This window comes from Jaculus jaculus, chromosome 12, assembly GCF_020740685.1.
Source record: "Jaculus jaculus isolate mJacJac1 chromosome 12, mJacJac1.mat.Y.cur, whole genome shotgun sequence".
Classification (NCBI taxonomy): domain Eukaryota; kingdom Metazoa; phylum Chordata; class Mammalia; order Rodentia; family Dipodidae; genus Jaculus; species Jaculus jaculus.
The window spans coordinates 102,584,600-102,604,918 of NC_059113.1; positions in this window are offsets into that span (position 1 = coordinate 102,584,600).

Consider the following 20,319-nt stretch of genomic DNA (forward strand, 5'->3'; position numbering starts at 1 on the left):
GTGTTCTCATTATCATTTGACTCTATAAATTTTTTGATTTCCTTTTTGATTTCTTCATTGACCCACTCATCATTTAGTAGTGTATTGTTTAGCTTCCATGATTTTGTGTATGCTCTATAGCCTTTCTTGCTACTGATTTGTAGTTTAATTCCATTGTGGTCAGATAGAATGCAAGGAATTATTTCAATTTTCCTGAATTTGTTAAGATTTGCTTTGTGTCCTAATATATGGTCTATTTTAGAGAATGTTCCATGTGCTGCTGAAAAGAATGTATATTCTGCAGCCTTTGGATGAAATGTCCTGTATATATCTGTTAGGTCCATATCTTCTATGACCTCATTTAGTCCAGATGCCTCTCTGTTTATTCTTTCCCTGGATGACCTGTCAATTGATGAGAGTGGGGTGTTAAAGTCACCCACCACCACCGTGTTTGGTGTTATCTGTGACCTTAGTTCTAATAGTGTTTGTTTGACGAATTTGGGAGCCCCCATGTTAGGTGCATATATGTTTAGGATTGTAATGTCCTCCTGTTGGAGTGTGCCCTTAATCAATATAAAGTGACCTTCCTTATCTTTTTTGACTAACTTCGGACTAAAGTCCACCCTGTCTGATATTAGGATAGCAACCCCTGCTTGTTTTCTAGGCCCATTTGCTTGAAACACCGTCTTCCAACCTTTCACCCTAAGATAATGTCTATCCTTTGTAGAAAGGTGAGTTTCTTGAAGACAACAAATTGTAGGATCCTGCTTTTTAACCCAGTCTGCAAATCTATGTCTTTTCGTTGGGGCATTGAGACCGTTGATATTAAGAGATATTATTGAAATGTGTGTATTTATGTTTGCCATTTTTGTGTGTGTGTGTGTGTGTTACTGGTTCTACCTGTGCTCTCTTCTGTTAACTGGTATTTGAGTATGGCTGGTTTTTTCTAGGTTCCTTATATGTGTGCTTTTCCTTTTGTTCAGCATGGAGGATTCTATCAAGTATTTTCTGTAGAGCTGGTTTTGTCTTCAGATATTCCTTTAACCTGCTTTTGTCATGGAATGTCTTTATTTCTCCATCTATTTGGATGGATAACTTTGCAGGATAAAGTAACCTTGGTTGACAGTTGTTATCTTTCAGAACTTGGAATATATCACTCCAGGCCCTTCTGGCTTTAAAAGTTTGTGTTGAATAATCTGCTGTAATCCTGATGGGCTTGCTTTTGTAGGTAACTTGATTTTTCTCTCTAACTGCTTTCAATATTTTTTCTTTGGTTTGTGTGTTTGGAAGTTTGAGTATAATGTGGCGAGGAGAGTTTCTTTCTGGGTTTTGTCTGGCTGGGGTTCTAAAGGCTTCCTGTATCTGTATTGGCACCTCTTTCCCAATTTGGGGAAAATTTTCCTCTATGATTTTGTTGAAGATGCCTACTATGCCTCTGGAGTGGAATTCTTCTCCTTCTACTATGCCCTGAATTCTTATATTGGATCTTTTCATAGTGTCCCGAATATCTTGAAATTCCCACTCATACTTTTCTATAAGTTTGTTTTTCTCTTTGTTGGACTGCATTAGGTCTGCCACCTGATCTTCTAGCTTAGATATTCTGTCCTCTCCCTCATCCATCCTACTGGTGAGATTTTCTACAGAGTTTTTTATTTCATTAACTGTGTTCTTCATTGCTAGTAATTCTGACTGGTTTTTCTTTATTATTTCTATTTCTCTATTTATGTCTTGTATTGCCTTCTTTATTTCATTAAATTGGTGTCCTGCCTCTTCTTTGATTCCTTTGATTTCCTCTTTGATTTCCTCTTTGATTTCTTCTTTGATTGTTTTCATGTGTTCTTTGACCTCTTTGAACATATTTATAATTATTCTTTTGAACTCTTTCTCAGGCATTTTCTCTAACTCTTTCTCACTGGAGGACATTTCTGATGCATTAATACTTTTAGGTAGATTTATATCGTCTTGCTTTTTAGTGTTTCTTGTGTTATAATGTATATATTTTTGCATCTTGGATTAAGTTAATGCTTGGATTTTCTAGCTAGCTGTGTATTCTTAGCTGTATCAATTGATTTGGTGTAAAATATTTTCAGGGTAGGACCTTAAGGTATTAGGTGTGGCTCTTAAGACTCTCAGAGTATCTACAAAGATGTTCTTAGGGGTTGAGTTTCCCTGCTATAGGAGTATTCAAGCAGGCTGAGTGGAATAATATACTGGTAGATTCTAAAATTTAGCTAAACACTGTACCCATTCCATCAAAAACAGCCCCGAGTATGTATGCAAGAGTAGTTATTATAATGACCAGATCCTCTATCAACAAAGAGGTTTAGATTTCTGGTCTGTTGAGGTATCCAAGTCAGCTTGTGACCAGGTGAGACCCTTCCCTGGTGCAATCCCAGTTACCTTGGGTGATTGTGGTCTCAGTCAAGTTGCTGCCTGGGTCGTCGGGTTGCTGTTCTGATTTCTGGAGCTGGGCACTTGCTTTTCCTACGGGGCAAACTGAGTCGCTGCCGCCGCCTCTGCAGCTGTTGTAGATGTCACCGCCGGAGCCCCCACCACTGCTGAAGCTGCCGTTGTCGTGTCCACCGCTGCTGCTCACCCCGAAGCCGCTGCTCTCCTGGGTCCGCTGCTGCTGGGGCCACTGGTACCGGTGCTGGAGCCGCTGAAGTTGCTGCCAAATTCTGCTCCTGCTTGGGTCCCGCCGTCAGCCCAAGTTGGCGTGGCCGGGTCCCGGGCCGCTGCTGTGTTCGCTGGAGCTGGGTTCAGGCGGCAGGGGAGGGGAGGGAGCCGCGGCTGTTCTGGTTGTATCGTGTGCTTTTACCTCGCGGTCTGCTCCTCCCTCCGTTGCTCACTGCCGCTCTCCCCTCACGTTTCCCGAGTTGCGGAGAGCGCGGTGTGAGGGGAAATTCCCGCACCTGGCTTGTCCTGCGGCTCGAGCCAAGAGTCCGGCGGTTTTCTGCCGCTCCGCGGTTGCGGCGGGTAGCTGAGCCGCCCCGGGCCGCTGTTCCCGCCTGTGCAGGCTCCGGATGCTCTATAACTCTTCCACTTCTCCGCTGCCGCCTCAACTTCCTATACACCTCACTTTTTAGTAAAAGTGTGTATTTTGCTGAGTTTTTTTTGGTCTCCCCCCCCAGGCTATTTTGGCGTGGTACCTACGCCGCCATCTTAACCGGAAGTCCCTGCATGGATTTTTAATTTAGCAAAATTAACAAAAGGAAGAACATGATATTCTCAAAGGCATGGTTACTATCGACATAGACTTATTGTCATTACAAAAAAAAACATAAGCTTCATGAAATTTTGTGTCTTGAACTTAAATGCTGGGAGTATAAAGCAAGCTACAATTTAAATGAAATGCAGGACTTAATTTCAGATATGGTGGAGAAAGATTTTAGAGAAAGTGTGTCTGGCTTTTGAGCTTCTTTTCTTTTTTTTTTTATTCTAAGTATACACTGTCAAGAAGTGAAACTACAAGTAAACTGGCCAAGTTGTGAAGAAAAATTGATTGGCACAAAACTACTGCATGATGCCCAAGTCCTGAAAGATCAGCTACAATGTGTGTTGGCTTAGAAAACGCTGCCAGGCTCTTCTTTATTGCAGAAAAGAACTATGATGTTTCATGACAGTAAACCAAGACAAAACAAAGCAAAACAAAAGTGGTGCTGTTATGGAAACTTGACAGACCTATGTGTTGAGCGAAAGAGGACCTGGTAGAACAGGAACAACAGTTAAGCTCTCTGGGAGGTTATGGTGATCATAGCTGTGGGATTCCGCACCTTTATAAACACAAATATTCCAGTAACACGAGGCTCAGGGGCTCTTTAATCATAGCAGCTGCCTTTCTTCCTGAATGTATTGTATTGTGTCAAGGAGATGAGTAGAAATATGTCAGCATTAGGAAAATCATTGTTCCTTCACCTTGTTTCACATGAAAATTTTTACATATCTTGTAAACCTAGGAATCTGGAATTTACTTATTTGAAACACTGTGCTCCAAACTTTTGAGTTCTTGCATTATATGTTTTCATTACAAATACCCACTCATTTATACATACAGTGAGGCACGATCAATGTCCGTACTATGAAGTTGCACAGCTTATTTTTTAATTACCCAGTGGAAAATAAGCATAAATAGAAGTGAAAGCTTTCCTCGCCTACCTAAGTGAAGCTTTGTATTTTACTTTAGAAACTGCTACAATTGAAAAGCAGGTCTTATTTTTTATTGACTTATTTTAATTGGAAAACAAGAAAACAGATATAATCTAGCAAACCTCCAAACATGTGCATACATTCTCAGGTCCCAAGACACATATGCTTCTAAAACTTGAGTGACTCCCTAAAATCTATTCCTAGACTAAAGTAAATGTGTAATTGTCACTAATGCTCGAAATGTAAATGCAATGAGTAACAGACTAAACTCTACGAATTTTGAATTAGACAAATTCAGTTTTGAGTTCTGATAAATAATGAGAATCGGTTTTGTGTTCCTGCTATTTCAAATAATTTGTGGTGCTTCCTGTACAGACAACTAAAGTCTCCATTTCAGTAAATATTTCACACATATCTCCACATATTTCTCTAGGCTTTTGGTAAAGTCACAGGGCTATGTGAGCTCCATTTTTTCCCAACTAATTTAAGCAGTTCTTTGAAATTTAAGTTAAGAATTTTCTTCTTTATAAGGAATGATAGTTATTGAATTTTGTATCAAAGCCCACTTGGTACAAACAACACTCATTTCAATATTAGTTTCACAGTTTGTTTAAATCACACATTTATTTTGAGATCTGATTTTGGCAGCATCGCAAAGCATATCAAAATGTTACTCTATGTCTTAAAAGTCTGGTAGATATTACTGCCACATAAATACTGCAATAAAAGTGTTTAAATAAACTAGTCTTAAAATTTAAGATGAATTCTATTTAAAATAGAAAAATGAGTCATGAGGTCAAGCATAAGCAGAATTGTTCCCAGTTGCACAACTAGGTTTGTTCTGATGGAGATCCTGCTGCCACAGATGGATGTGGAAAGTCCAGTGCCAAAGTGGACTGGCAATGGCCAGGGTTGCAGACAAGTCAATGAACCCCAAACCCCTTCTTAGATAGATGTTCTTAAGTAACTGTTTAGGTTTTCCAAGTGTGGCAGTCAATAGCACAAGCTAGGGAGTCAGTTTGCTCCCATTGCTCTCTTCCTGGACACAGCAATCCACCAATCTCTTATATCTCATAGAGAAAATAAATAGACAGCTGGTTGTCTTAATTCTGCATTATCTTTTTGTAAGGGCATTTGAGGACTCGAACCTGAGCCATTAACCTTTATAAGCAAGCTCTTTTAACCTTCACAGAGCCATCTCTCCAGCCCTCAAGGATGTTTACAAGGAAGCACACGTAACAAGGCATAAATGGAGTGCCCCTGCAGTGCTGGCTGCCCATGATGAAAGACGTGCGTCCCCAGACCCCGTGTTTCTCTCTCACACCCCCCCACTACACCAGCAGATGACACCTGTTCTTTTAGCCTGCCCTGTGGAAATTGAGGCCAAGGAAATCAGTGTAAGCTTACACCAATATATAGTCTCTCTGGTGTTGTGAAGTCTTCTGTAAATAACCACAAAACTGTGACAGTCTAAGTCAATAACCAGTAAAATCCAGGAGCTTCTGCCATGCCTGTCAGTTCTGCTGATGATCAAAGGATGCAACTGAAAACCGTGCTTGCTGGAAGAGAGGAGATTGATTGTCTGCTGGGCTGGGAAAGGAGCTTGAAGGAAAAGCTGATAGAAGTCAGTAGAAAATACAGCAACCAAATCTATATTCAGTCAGGTAACATGTTCTCCTCCATCTTGCTGCCTATATTGTGGGATTCTTCCCACCATTGTGGGTAAGGTATGGTGGCAGGAGCTTGTCACTTTGAATCTACCATGAGGAAGCAGAATGGTTGGTTTTCAGTTGTATCTCCCTCTCCCTCTCTTTCTTTCTTTGTCTTTTAAATATACAGTGCAGGACTCCAACGTATAGAATGGTGCCATTCACATTTAAGTTTGGATTTTAATTTACCTAATCTAGAAGACCAGTTGAATGTGTCCAGAGATTTGTTTCTATGGTGATCGTAAATCCTATCAAATTGACATCCTGTGATTAACCATCACATATCTATTTGTGATAAACATGATGATTTGATATGCGTGCATGTGCTGTGGAAAGGGTAAGTGAAGATAATTATTATGCCCATGATCTGAAACACATTATTCTTTGGTGATAAGAAGAGTAAAACTCTCATCCTGAAGTTTGCAAGTATAAAGCACACAGTTATTCCCTTCACTGTATGTAGGATACATCTCCTGGGCTTGAGCATCTGGTATAACTGAAAATGCTACATTCTTGGACCAACACAGTTTATACCTTTACATTGAAGACAAAAGCATGTCTACATGCACTAGGAAGAAAGCCAGGAGTATCATTAAAACTTGGCTGGTTCAGCTGAGGTATGCACAAGGGCATGGATGTGTCTCCTTCTAACAGACTGTCCATTTTCCTCCGACACCTTTACATTTCTATCTTCACTCTGTCAGATCCTCTTGTCCTGTCTCTCAGAGGATTTTTAGTAGCCCGGCCTTATAGTTCCTCATTACAATCATCTGGACGGATCTGCATGCGACATTCTAGGCTTTTAGTACCCAACTTTTCCAAATTCTTCCAACATTTTCCCCAACATCCCATTCAGCCATTTGGAGATACAGGTACACTCACAGCTCCACAAACAGGAGCCAGTTTTCTAGGTCTGTTTTCTCTTGCAGCAACAAGTGAATAAACGAGGTTCAATTAGCTCAGTTTTGGAAGCTAAAAGTGGGAAGGGCATAGTTCCTGCTATGCTGAGAAGCCGTGCAGGACAGCAGGATCCTGTGCTATAGCAAGAGATCACACCAAAAGTCAGAAAGCCAGAACTGGATGGGTTCAGCCTTGTTGTTTTTGCAGCAGCCTCTTCTCAGGATCAGAGTGCTGTGAAAACTATGTAAACCTCCTAGGGCAGCATCCTCGATAGCCCATACCCCGTAGATTTCCCACCAGGAGATTTTTACCTCTTAAGGGTCTACTACCTCTCACATCACCACACTGAGAGGAAAATTAAATAATTAGACAAAAAGCTCATAAGAGAAATCCTAAACTGATTTCTGTCTGCTTACTTCACACGTCCACTCTGCCATCTGCAGCTGCTGCCACACAGCTGGAATTAGGTGTGCGCCGAGTTCAAGCCCAGACCCTTCCACATGCTGAGCCCTGGTGTGCTGGTTCCTCCTGGATTCAGCCCTGAACCCAAAATAAAAAGCCTTGCTGCTCACAAAGGCATTTTTTTTTTTCTGTTAGGGGGGTCCTCTTCTTTTTTCTGGCTCTGGGATGTTCATCTCCCAGCATCTGAAGTTTCTGCCACTAGTGAGATTTTGTCCTTCCCACCCTTAGCAGGGAAAGGACATTGTTGTTTTGCCCCAGGCCTGTGGATTTTGACTTGGGCCCTTAAACCCCATGGATGTCTCATTCCTCACCCTTGGTTTGTGAGATTTTCTTTCTCCACCCATGTAATGGTTTACACAAAATCATCCTTCCTAGGTTGTTTCCTTGATTACTTGTTGAAATAGGCATGACTTCAGGTATGGTATTTGTGATAGACCCCAAATAAAAATAAAACCCTGCCGGGCATGGTGGCACACACCTTTAATCCCAGCACTTGGGAAGCAGAGGTAGGAGGATTGCTGTGAGTTTGAGGCCACTCTGGGACTACATAGTGAATTCCAAGCCAGCCTGGGTTAGAGTGAGACCATACATTAAAAAAACAAAAAATAAATAAATTAAATTAAAAAATAAAAATAATAATAACTAACTAACTAACTAAATAAATAAATAAATAAATAAAGCCCTGTTACTGCACTGAGGCCCAAGTCTTCAACACATGGGCCTTTAGGGACAAACTGAACCATTCATCAAGTATCTAGATTAACTTTTCCACTTTGGCCAGACGTGACATTCCCTTCAGCCTTGAGCATGGCTGACTACGGAGCCTCTAACACATCCCTTGAGAGGAACATCTGTGGTGATCATCATTCATCAAGACCCCAGCCAGTGTGGCAGATTAGAGTGGAATGTCTTCAAAGTCAAGGTGGTGCCTTTGACCCATGGGGGAAAAAAAAATAATGTTGTCTCTCTTAAATCCTGGTGGTGCCATGTAGTCTTTCTGTTTCTGTCTATGCTCTGTTAGCCTAGACTAAATATGATGCCTCTCTCACTACGTGGGATGCTAGGGAGAAACTGGAGTTATTAAGGAAATTGACACAAGTTTTGCTACCAATACTGACTGAGCATGAACCCGTCGGCAAACATTGTCTGGGTCTTGTACTGTCCATTACTTCAGCTCTGTACATAAAGTTTTGGGTTTTTTTTTTAGCTTAGACCCATCTGCAACCCAGGAAGTGATGGAACACAGAGTGGGCGACAATGAAGAAGCTTGATGAGGTGACACATGCTGCCCTCCACAGGGAGTCCTTAAAATTCTACTCCCCCTCCTGAATTACAGAAACCATTCCTGTGCTGCTGGCACGTTTCTGTCACTGGGTGAATCCAAAGTCTAGAACCGGTTAACTCCATGGAAAAGAAACACACGTGAGGTGAGCACCCCAAAAGAGCCCCTCTGTTACACACCTATGTGGTTTTCAAGTGGGGGCAATATCAGGGCAGCATCCCTTTCTTTCAGGTGTGGACAAGGGGTACCATCTGTTTTGGCTTCAGGGTGGCCTGAGCAGGGCCTGCGGGGTTCACCCCTTCCCTCTCCTCTGCTTCATGGCGGGTGAAGTTGGCCCTGCAGCCTGGCGCCTTCCCACCCAGCCAACTGCACATGGTGCAGAGAACTCAGCATGAAGAGCAGGAATGTGGCCAAGCAGTTGCTAAGAGAATCTCGTGCCTGCCAGAGTTTATAATAGGCTATAGACATAGAAGCCTGATAGAATCTCATAGAGAGCTCTCTGCACACTGAGTATCATTTACTTTCCAACGGTAGTCACATAGGAGAGGAGGGCCCAGGTGGGAAGTGCTAGGCTTCACCTGCAAATCAGACAGTGGGCCTTTAAATGTGATTCATCGGTGGGGGAGAGGCAGGCCTGTTGAAGGGGCAGATCCCTTACAAACAGCCACACATCTAGCAATGAAATCTAGGTTTGGATCCTAGGAGCCTGTCCTTAAACAGATTCTCCGAGAGACGATTGTCAGAGTCTTCCACCCCAAGAGTCTGCTGCCATCTCTCTCATAAGTCTGGGTACTCTTCTGACAGTGGTCTCTGTTTGCTTCTCACCTTTCTCTAAATATGTGGGCTCTTCAGAGACATTTCAGTCACTCCCTGCTTCCTGGACCAGGAGCACATTAAGGCTCCATCTTGCTTAGTCCTCTCCTAGAGTCAGTAGATAGGTTAGAGTAATGATAAGCATGGTTCAACGTCATGAGAATAGAGTAGAAAGGACAGATACGCCCTAAATGCCCAGGGTGTGTATAGGGAGGCTAAGAGACAAAAGACAAACTGCAGGAATGGTAGACGTGGGATCTAGAAAAGGCAATCATTTGACTCATAGGGGTTCTCTGCATTTATACTAAACTGCATAATCAATAATCATCAGTGCCATATGTGACAAGTAACAGTTTTGAATTCCATTCACAGGTTTGTCATGGAAATGTGACTCATCTCTCGATCTCCATCCCTACCCTAGAGATGAGTAGCTACGTATGATTCTCCCTCTCTTGCACCTCCCCCCCCCCCCGTTGGCTTTTTCTCAAACATTATTCTCAACTCACAGGATGGCTTACTTTTGGTACATTAGCGATGTTCAAATGTAATGGGAAAAATAACGAGGGATACTGGGGAATGCAACACAGATTCTGATGATAGTAGGAGATGGTTGCCAAGAAAACAACTTTAACCCATACACAACACTAATGGTGACAGTGGTAGAACCAGGTTTTTCTGGAACCCAATGGTACTGTACTTACTAGGTACTGTGCAACTAGCAAAAGTACCCACTAAGTACTGTAGTCTCTAGGAACTGTACCTACCAACAAAATAAACAAGCAAACAAACAAAAAAGCAAAGTTAGTTTTCAAATGTCCCAAATAAAAAGATAATTGATAAGCCTTGTTAACTGCTTGTAAAATACCACCTCCAAAAATCTTCATACGTTCACAACATGACACTCTGACCAAATTCTCTTTTCTTTTATGCCACCTATCACCTAGGAAGTGACCAGAATTCACACATAGTTCATGCGTGTCTGGCTTTGGGTTTCCCTTATGATTTTGTAAGCTGACCAATATTTATTAGTAAGTTTTAAAAATATTTTTAAATTTTATTTATTTATTTGAGAGAGAGAGAGGGGCAGAAAGATAGAGAGGAAAGGAGAGGGAGAGAGGAAGAATGGTTGTGCTAAGACCTCCAGCCACTGCATACAAACTCCTGATACGGGCACCATCTTGTTCATCTAGCTTACATGGGTACTGGGGAATTGAACCTGGGTCCTTAGTCTTCACAGGCAAACACCTTAACCACTAAACCATACTTCCAGCTTCATGAGTAAGTTTTTGAAGAAGATATATATTTCTGTTTCATCAGCCATATCTGGTTTCTGTTGTTTGTAACAAGAAATGTGGTGGAGAAACCAGTCTCTGGCAGCCCTGTGGAAACACACCCACATGTTTTTTTAAAGGTGCCCCTCTGTGGGAGGAGAAGCCTATCTCAAACATAAAACTATATCAGCCTGATCATCTCCTCAGCAAAGCACAACCAGTAAAACAAGAGAATAGCCATTTAACCACACCATCCTAAGAGGTGCAGAGCAAGATTCTACCACCATGGGTATCTCTGAAAGATTTGCATGGAAATGTAACTTGGAGATGAGTCGCATTTGCTTGAACTTCTGTCACAAACTCCCATAGACTGAGTGGTTGAAGTAACAGGCATTTCTCACCATTCTGGAGGATGGGCTCAAAGATCATGGGTGTAGGGCTGGAGAGATGGCTTAGCGGTTAAGGTGTTTACCTGCAGAGCCAAAGGACCTCAGTTCGATTCTCCAGGAACCACATAAGCCAGATGAACAAGGTGACATGTGTGTCTGGAGTTCGTTTGCAGTGGCTAGAGGCCCTGGCATGCCTGTTTTCTATCTCTCTCTCCTTCTTTCTCTCTCATAAATAAATTATATCATCTATATCTATATCTATATCTATCTATATCTATATCTATATTTTTTAAGGCCATGGTGTTAACAGATTCACTGATCAGTGTGGGGCCTCTTCATGGGTCCTCACACTATGAGGAGAAAACCATGTCTCTCTTACAGATACACTAGTTCCACCCTACAGGACCCATCTCCATGTCTTCATCTACCAGCATTGCTACTTCTGCTTCCTTGACTTTGAAATGAGGACCTTTGTAATAAAATCGAGTCCATTCAAGGAATCCAGAACATTTTCATCAAATCAATGTCCTTGACTTAGTCATATTTTCAATGTCAGGTAAAATGTGTACAGGCTCTGGAGATTAGGATATGGATACCTTCTTGGGGAGGGAAGTTTTATTCTGTCCCCCTCAGCATGATGTTCATAGCTCAGTATTCCTTAACTTAATTCAATCTACTATGCTATTTCTTCATATGGGGAAAACAAACAAAACAAAATTTGTCTCACCTGTCAGCTTTTCCTTGGATCAGACAGATGAAACCACAAATCTTCACTGCATAGCAGAGAAGTAGAGCTATATTGTCTTTGAAAAAAATTGCTAATGTTGGGCTGGAGGGATGGCTTAGTAGATAAGGCGTTTGCCTGCAAAGCCAAAGGACCCAGGTTTGATGCCCCAGGACCCATGTTAGTCAGATGCACAAGGGTCTCAAGTGTCTGGAGTTCATGTTCAGTGGCTGGAGGGCCTTGGAGGGCCTGGTGTGCCCATTCTCTCTCTTTCACCTCTCTTTCTCTGTCAAATAAAAACATAAAATTATTTTTTAAATATCGCTAATGTTATATAGACCTTTCTTTCTTTTTCATTAGTCTCCTTGTAACGAAAATGAAAGTAACAGGTTTCAAAGAAAAGGGAAATAAAAGCAGTCTGATGAACTGAATGAGCGTGATTTTGGAAGACAGAAAATGGAAGGCACAGCCCAGGATGGGTGGCTTTTATTCTCTTGGAATAAAAGAATCAAACACATCTGGGACAACTTTGTTCTGTTGACTTTGGATCCTGTCTGTTGCACTGGAGTGAAAATGAAGAAAAGAAGGATAATGCTGGTTTATGACCTCTCTGATGCCAGTAAGGGATGGAAGCGAGTTATTTTAACTCAAACACAACACATGTGAAAGGTGACTATTTGTGTTTTCAATAAACATGTTGCTTAAATGGATTATAGAACTTGCATTTGATGAGAGCTCACCTTGTGCCAAGCACTGGGTATCCTTTACAAATATTGTCACATTTAATACCCAGCATGGTGCTATTTTTAGGAGAAGATGCTGAGACTGAGAGAGATTCAATAATTTGTTCACCATTTCGCCAGAGGTCAGGGGTTCTAGGAATACCATTTTCATATCTCCTTCACGGCATGTTCTTACCTAAAGAATGTTTAAAAGTCAATTAGTTCAGTAAATTGTACAATAAAGTAGCAAAGCACATGTGCACTGAACCATACAGACTACCTTCATACATGCGAAAGCATTTCAAGAGCACCATGGAAAGAATAGAGAGTTCTCACATTAGCAGGGTCATGCTGTGATTCGCAGGGAATTCGTCTCATTTGCATAGCCATCAAGCTGCATATAATTTCCTTCTGAGTTCTTTCTACTCTTGCAGACACTGTGCCAAGCAAACAGTACAGGTAATTACCTTCACGTGCAAAGGACAAGTGTGCCCGGAGGGAAGAGCTGAGTGCTTCATAGTAGGTCACTCAATGTCTTCGTTAGTGTACCCAGCTCTCACTCCCCTGGGCACCAGACATCCACTTATAAAAACAACACATACCTGCTAGAAAGTCAGGTGGAAATGTGTCCGTGTACCCTGCTAGGATTGTTTAGACGCAACCTCTGTGTGGTTTCTTTTCTTTTTAAACTGTTCATTCCGGTGGAACAAATGACTTTCACACTTGAATCTTTTCAATAGGGTATTGATGTTTGGTCAGGTGAGGAGCTCTGAATCTGGCCAAACCAGTTTTGAATCTTTTGTTTCTGTCCTGTGGTTTCACGTACTTTGGCATGTGGGAGACAATCATGGGAAGACACTGAAGAATTCTAAATGACATTTTGTGTGTGTGTGTGTGTCTAGCAGGTATTCTATGCAATTACTTCAAATCAATGGACACCCTAAGGCTTATTCCCATCAGCAGAAGTTGGCTTCTCATTGATGTCACTGCTAGAGAAACCACTCAGGGAAAAGCTCCATGTGCTATGTGAAGGGATTAATGGACAATGTTTTTCCTTTACATTCTTAGGAGAGTCATAATATAATTGTATGTTCTAGTTAGAGCGGAATTGTGAGGGTTTATCTTGTCGTGTGTGTGTGTGTGTGTGTGTGTGTGTGTGTGTGTGTGTGCGTGTGTGATGCGTGCATGTATGCAAGTTCATGGGCAGGTGACATGTGCCGGGGCTGGGGACTGTGTGAACATAGAGAGGCTCGAGGCCAAGTCTGGCATCCTCTTCAGTTGCTTTCTTCATTATTTTTTGAGACAGGGTTCTCACCGAATTTAGAACTAACCCATTTGGCTAGATCAGATAGCCAGTAAACCCCTGGGATCCGCCTCTCTCTGCCTCCCCAGTTCTGGATTGCAAGCGTTCACTAGCATGCCTGACATTGTCACATGGTGCTGGGACTGGATTGCACCTCCTGTTGTTTGTATGAGGAGAATTTTATCCAGTGAGCCATCGCAGCCCCAGAATTGTGGTGTCGCTTTGTAATGTTTGTGTTTTATTTATTTTTATAGGGAGGAGGGCGGGAATGAACTGTCACAGCCTCTTGCCAGTACGGGTGAACTCCAGACACATGTGCCACTTTGTGCATCTGGCTTTACATAAGTACCAAGGAATGGACTCCTGGTCTGTCAGCTTGGCAAGCATGTTTAACTTGTGAGCATCTCCCCAGCCTCTCTCTCTCTCTCTCTTTCTCTAGGTATGTGTGTGTGTGTGTGTGTATGTGCGTGTGTGTGTTAAAAAGAACAACAGAAGAGGAATCTGAGTATAAATGTAGGAAATAAATTTCCCAGCAGATTTTCACTTGTTATTCAGTGACTCTGAAGGAAAGAATTAGTTACTGGAACTTAACATGTGATAAAGACTTATTCAGGACTACTGTGATAAATCCAGGGACCAGAGAAATGGTGCCTTGCTATAGAGGAGAGAGATTGGGCTGGACTCCAAATGAAGCATGAACAATTTCTGATTTTTTGGGTTTTCGAGGTAGTGTCTCACTGTAGCCCAGGCTGACCTGGAATTCAGTATGGAGTCTCAGGGTAGCCTCAAACTCATAGCAATCCTCCTTCCTCTACCTCCAGCGTGCCGGGATTAAAGATGTGTGCCACCACACCCTGCTGGCAATTTCAAGCCAAGGAAAACCAGGCATGGTGGTGCACGCCTTTAATCCCAGAATTTGGGAGGCTGAGTCAGTAAGATTGCCATGAGTTCAAGGCCACCTTGAGCCTCCATAGTGAAGTCAAAGTCAGCCTGGGCTACCTCTAGAAACAAACAAACAAGCAAATAAAATGTTCTGAGCTTAAGCCAAGGAAAGATGTGAGGAAACATGGTTGAAAAATACTGCGATAAAAGTGTCAGGGCTGAGAACTGTGGCTAAACTGACCTAACAAGGTTTCTACTCAAGACAGGCCAGATGATCAGACATTGTCTGGAGGGTGGTAGAGACTGACCTGGTCAGATATAAAGGGACAGCCAATTGAGAGCAGAGACCTCCTAAACTACTTATTGGTGGTTTTTTGTTTTTTGTTTTTGTTTTTAAACTGGATTTTACCCAGATGGACTCATTAGAAGATTCGGGAAACTTCTTTTCTCAAGTTTGGCCAAGGAAAGAATGATTGTCTGCCTCTGTGAGCCCATTAACAGTTACTAATTCCATACAATCAGGAAAGGGGTTGTGAGTTACCTAATCCTTAAGCAATCTGTCAAGCATGGTATTTCATCTGATTCTCACAGTTACTTTGATAAAGAAGGTGGCCAGTTAGCTATTGCCATTAAAATGGGAAGATCCAGGCTGACTACTAGCCAACAAAGTAACAAGTCTGATATTTCAGTCATATTTTAGCTTTTTCATTACAAATTTGCTAGCAGTGGACCCATTAGATTTCTACAAGGTAGACAAAGGACTTTGTCTCACTGAGGGTTGAACTAAAAAGCAACAATGATATCCATTACCTCAAGATAATATTAGATAAGTCTTGTGCAACTAATGACTGTCAGATGCTGCTTTATTTATTTTCATATTTTTAAATGATGACAGTCGTGTTCACTTTTGAGTTTCTGGCACTAAACACCCAACCAAGTCTAGCTTGTGGGAGGAAAGGTTGATTTTAGCTTACAGACTCAAGGGGGAAGCTCCAGGATAGTAGGAGAAAACAATGGCGTGATCGGAGGGTGGACATCACCTCCCAGCCAATGTAAAGTGGACAACAGCAATAGGAGAATGTGCCAAACACTGGCAAGGGGAATCTGGCTATAACACTCATGAGCCCCTCCCCCCACCAACAATACACTGCTTCCAGGAGGCTCCAGCTCCCAAATAGCCATCAGCTGAGCACCTAGTATTCAGATTCTTTTCAAACACAGAAGAGTTTATGGGTATCAACTAAAACAAACCACCAGAGTGATGGTTCAGTTTTCATACATGTACATAATGTATCTACTTCCATTTTTTTCCTTTTGTTCCCTTCCCCCTTCTACTGTTCCCCTTCTCTTTCACAACTTCCCCTCTTATTTTGATGTCCTTTCTTATTTTCTTGGCCCTGTGCATAATCCATGATGACATCTTGATGGGTCCAATATTGTGACTCATGTGAAGGAAGCATCTGCCACTGTGAGGTCCTGAATGTGAAAGCCACTTCGTGTTTAGGGGGCAGCACTGCCAATCCCTCCTCTCCATCCTTCAGTTCTTACAGTCTTTTTTGTTATTATTATTAGTTATGTACACAGTGTGTAAATAGCCATGTTGGTACCATCATTAGCCTCCTCCCTGTCCTCCCCCCTTCCCAGGGACCCCCCTCATTGGGGAATGTGTGTCATGCATTGTGGGGGTAGCCGTCAGTTATGGGGAAGAGATAATGTTGCTGTGCATAATGTCTCAACTTGTCTCTAACAATCTGTCCAGCCCCTCTTTGCAAATTTCCCTAAGCTATGATGGGTGAATTTTAGGTCTGTTTCAGTGATGAGGTCTTGGGAGCCTCTGTGTCTCTGGATCGCTGGTTTGGTAGGAGCCGAGTGTTCTCTGTGTCTCTCTCCTTCACCCTTGTGCTGGTACCAGGTTTGCCAAGAAAGCAGCACTCTTGCTCATTTCCCCAATTACTCTAGTGTTTCAGCCGGGGCCCTGGTGAGGTGCAATAGGCTGATTCTCTCCTCAGGATCTGCATCCATCTTTCCTTCATCCTGAGGTGAGCATGGTTAAGTGGACACCATCTTGACCAGAAGTCTGGTTCTTACATTCTTCTGCTGCCTCTTCCACAATACTCCCTGAGCCTTGGAGGAAGCAACAGTAGCCTCGCTTAGTGCTGCACCCTCAAAAGCTGTAAACTCTGATGAGTTCTGGGTCTCCCCCGCAGTCACCACCATATGCAAAAGTGACGGAGTGGTATTAGTCTATGCACATAAACGTGAATACTTAGAAGGCAATTTTATTGGCAAAACATATTTAAGCTCGTCAAACAACAGTAGCAGCTTCTCCCTAGGGACCATGCTTTAGCCATCCATAGGCTTTGGGTTGTGTTTTATTAAGGCATGAATTCCCTCCCATGGAGGGGGCTTCAAATCCAGTCTGAGAGCAATTGGTTATTCCCATAACATGCTCATTACTATCTACCAGTGGGCACATATTGCCGGGCTGACCAGTTGTGTTATCTGCAGGGTCCACTGCAGGGTAGGATTACTGATGTCGTCTTTGCCCACAATCCTGCACGGCATTGCCCAGCACTGTGACATCTAGTTAGCAGGGAGGAGGCTTCCAGCTCGGCCCCAGATTGATTTCTCAGTACCTGAAGCATGTGGCGCTTCTAGCAATCTACTAGTTCTTTTGGGCAACCAGGAGCAAGAGGCTTTCTTGTTTTGAGGGCCTCAGGGACCTACCAGACACAAAAACTCACCGGGAAGCCTCTCAGCCCCGGCACTAGGGTCATCTTGTAGCCGACTACTGCTTCTGAGGATAGCATTATCAATCCCTTCTGGGTACATCTGCATAAATTCTTTTTAATTAAAAAAAGTCTGAGGGATGGAGAGATGGCTAAGCAGTTAATGTGCTTGCCTAAGAAGCCAAAGGACCTCAGTTTGATTCCCCAGGGCCCAAGTAAGCCAGATGCACAAGGTGGCACATGCATTTGGAGTTCATTTGCAGTGGCTGGAAACCTTGGTATACCCATTCTCTCTCTCACTCTGCCTCTCTCCCTCTCTCAAATAAATAAATTAAAAAAATTATCTGACAAAGAAGGAGATTTCCATATGGTTTATTCATAACAACTTGAACTTGGGTTCATATTCCCTATTCTTAGTTTTGCTTAACCCCTACCCCAAGCCCCAAACCTGCTTACACTATTCAACTCCAGTATTTTATACTCTCCTCCTAAACACACACACACACACACACACACACACACACACACACACACGGTATTCCTTCTCCTTAAAACCCTCCACTAAGGAGGTCTCCCCTGTGGAATGGAGGCAGGGAAGAGGGAAATGATGGAACCAACACATGATCTGTACCTACAAAATATATTAATAATAGTGACATTAATAAGAACAACAATCGTCTTCTTCATGGCACCTTCCTGGCTTCCTGGAATCTATGTCTGACTCTTACTCCAACTTAAATACAATGTTTTCCCTTTGCTTTTTTTTTTTTTTGGTAGGGTCTTGCTCTAGCCCAGGTTGACCTGGAGTTCACTATGGAGTCTCAGGTTGGCCTTGAACTCACAGCTTCCTAAGTGCTGGGATCAAAGCCATGTGCCACCATGGCCGGCTTACATACAAATTTAAAAAATCACAAGGCCACTCACTGCTTTGAGCATCATGTATTCGTTAAGACACTTGTTGCCCACAAGCAAAGGGAGGTGTCAGCACCATTTTTTCAGTACTGGAGCTAATTCACCTGCAATTTTCACAAGCAGCATTAATTTCACGTTATTTAAAAGTAAAAAAGGTAAGATGTAATTCATAGCAGATATGTAAGTAGAGGGGGAAGAATCTTGGGGGTGAAGTGGTTTAAGGGGGTCAGGGGAGGAGATGGAGGAGATGAGAGTTCATCAAAATTGAAGATTTTACGAATTTGCCATATGGAACCCTATGTCTTTGTTAACTAATAACATTACTATGTGTTGAGTAACTTGGCCAACATCATCATTTTATGGAAAGGTGAAAACCAAGCAGCCAAATTAAACAATCTGTCCAGTTACCTATTGCAGTGTGCTATAACCACAGCTAAGTTTGCTCAGTTAAGAAAAGTTTTGAAAAAAGGTTTAAGAGTGGAAAACTTATGAAGTACATGGTAGACCACAAAAGAATCAAGATAAATATCAAAAATTTCTTAAATATTGGCAACTTTAAAAATATGCTTCTTGAACTGGGGCTGCAGCTCAGTGGTATGCACAAGGTATGCCTAGCATGCACAAGGTTCTGGATTCCAACTCACACATGAAAAAAAAACTGCCAGGCATGGTGATGCATGCCTTTAATCCTAGCACTTGTGAGGGCAGGAGGATTGCTATGGGTTCTAGGCCACCCTGAGACTACATAGTGAATTCTAGGTCAGTCTGAGCTAGAGGGAGACCTTACCTTAAAAAAAAGAAAAAAAAAAGAAAGAAAGAAAAAAGAAATGGTGAAAACAAGCATATCTTTCTTCTCTAGCAATTTAACACTTGGTGTGTCCTTGAGCGCTGAGGGGTGAAGGGCCGTGTGTCGATGTCATATCTGGAGGCTCCGAGAGCTTGGTGCAGACCCTGTGTTGCACGTGGCACAGTCTAACCGTGACACCAAAGAACCATTTATTTGGTTGTAGGTTGATGGAAATCTCATCATCTGCCGGTGTTTCTGGAGACAATTCATTATTTCACTCTCTAGCTTTGGCTAAGATTTTAATTGTTCATTACTGCCCAACAGCTGAGGAACAGTGAGGTGTTTCCATGGGCCTTGGATGCATCTTGGTGGGAAAGTGCTATTCAGTATTTGTAATGCCTTGAGTTCAAGCGCCGGAATATGCACAAATGGCCTCTTGATATAGGAGGTTTGACTAAGTGATGCTGTAAGTACTTTTCAATGCTTGAAACAGGAACTTCATAGACATAATTATGTCATATATATATATATATATGACATAATTATGTCATATATATATATATATATATATATATATATATTTTTAAATCAAATTTGAGTGGAGAGATGGTTCAGATGTTTGGTGTGCTTTCTGTGCAAGCATGAGGGCCAGACAGGGCCTGAGACTGCCTGAGTGTGAATCTCCAGATCCCATGTAAACAACTATGCATGATCTTATGCTCCTCTGAGCCCAGCTAGACAGGAGGTAATCACAGTCCCACAGGGGGCCACACACCCAAGAACCATACTAACCATCAAGCTCTGGAAACAGCCGAAAGGGCCATGGGCTCCAAAACCAACTCTAGGAGAGAGGTGATGGAAGGGGACCCCTGTTGTTTCACCTTGGCCACCCCAGGAGAGCTATCCCCACTGCAGGTTAGTGAGGTGCATACACATGCGTATGCCACACAAAATGCCACCCACAGCATGCATGTGCAGGCTCGCGCACACACGCACGTGCACACACACACACACAGAAGCAAAAAAACAAAAGAACTCGGGTAATTACTTGCAGTTATGTAGAATTTTGACTAAGAAGAGTTAGTGCTTGCATCATTTAATTTAATACTGGAAACATAACAGTAGAGACACTGGAGCCCTATCTAGTGTCATGAATTTTAAAAAATAAAGCATATTTTATTTAATTCTGTGCATTCCAAATGTAAATAAAAGTGGTGAACTGATTTAACTGAATGATTTTTATCATTAGAACAACGATAATAACCATCATACTTAATTCTTTTAAATTTCTTTTCATATGCACGTGTGC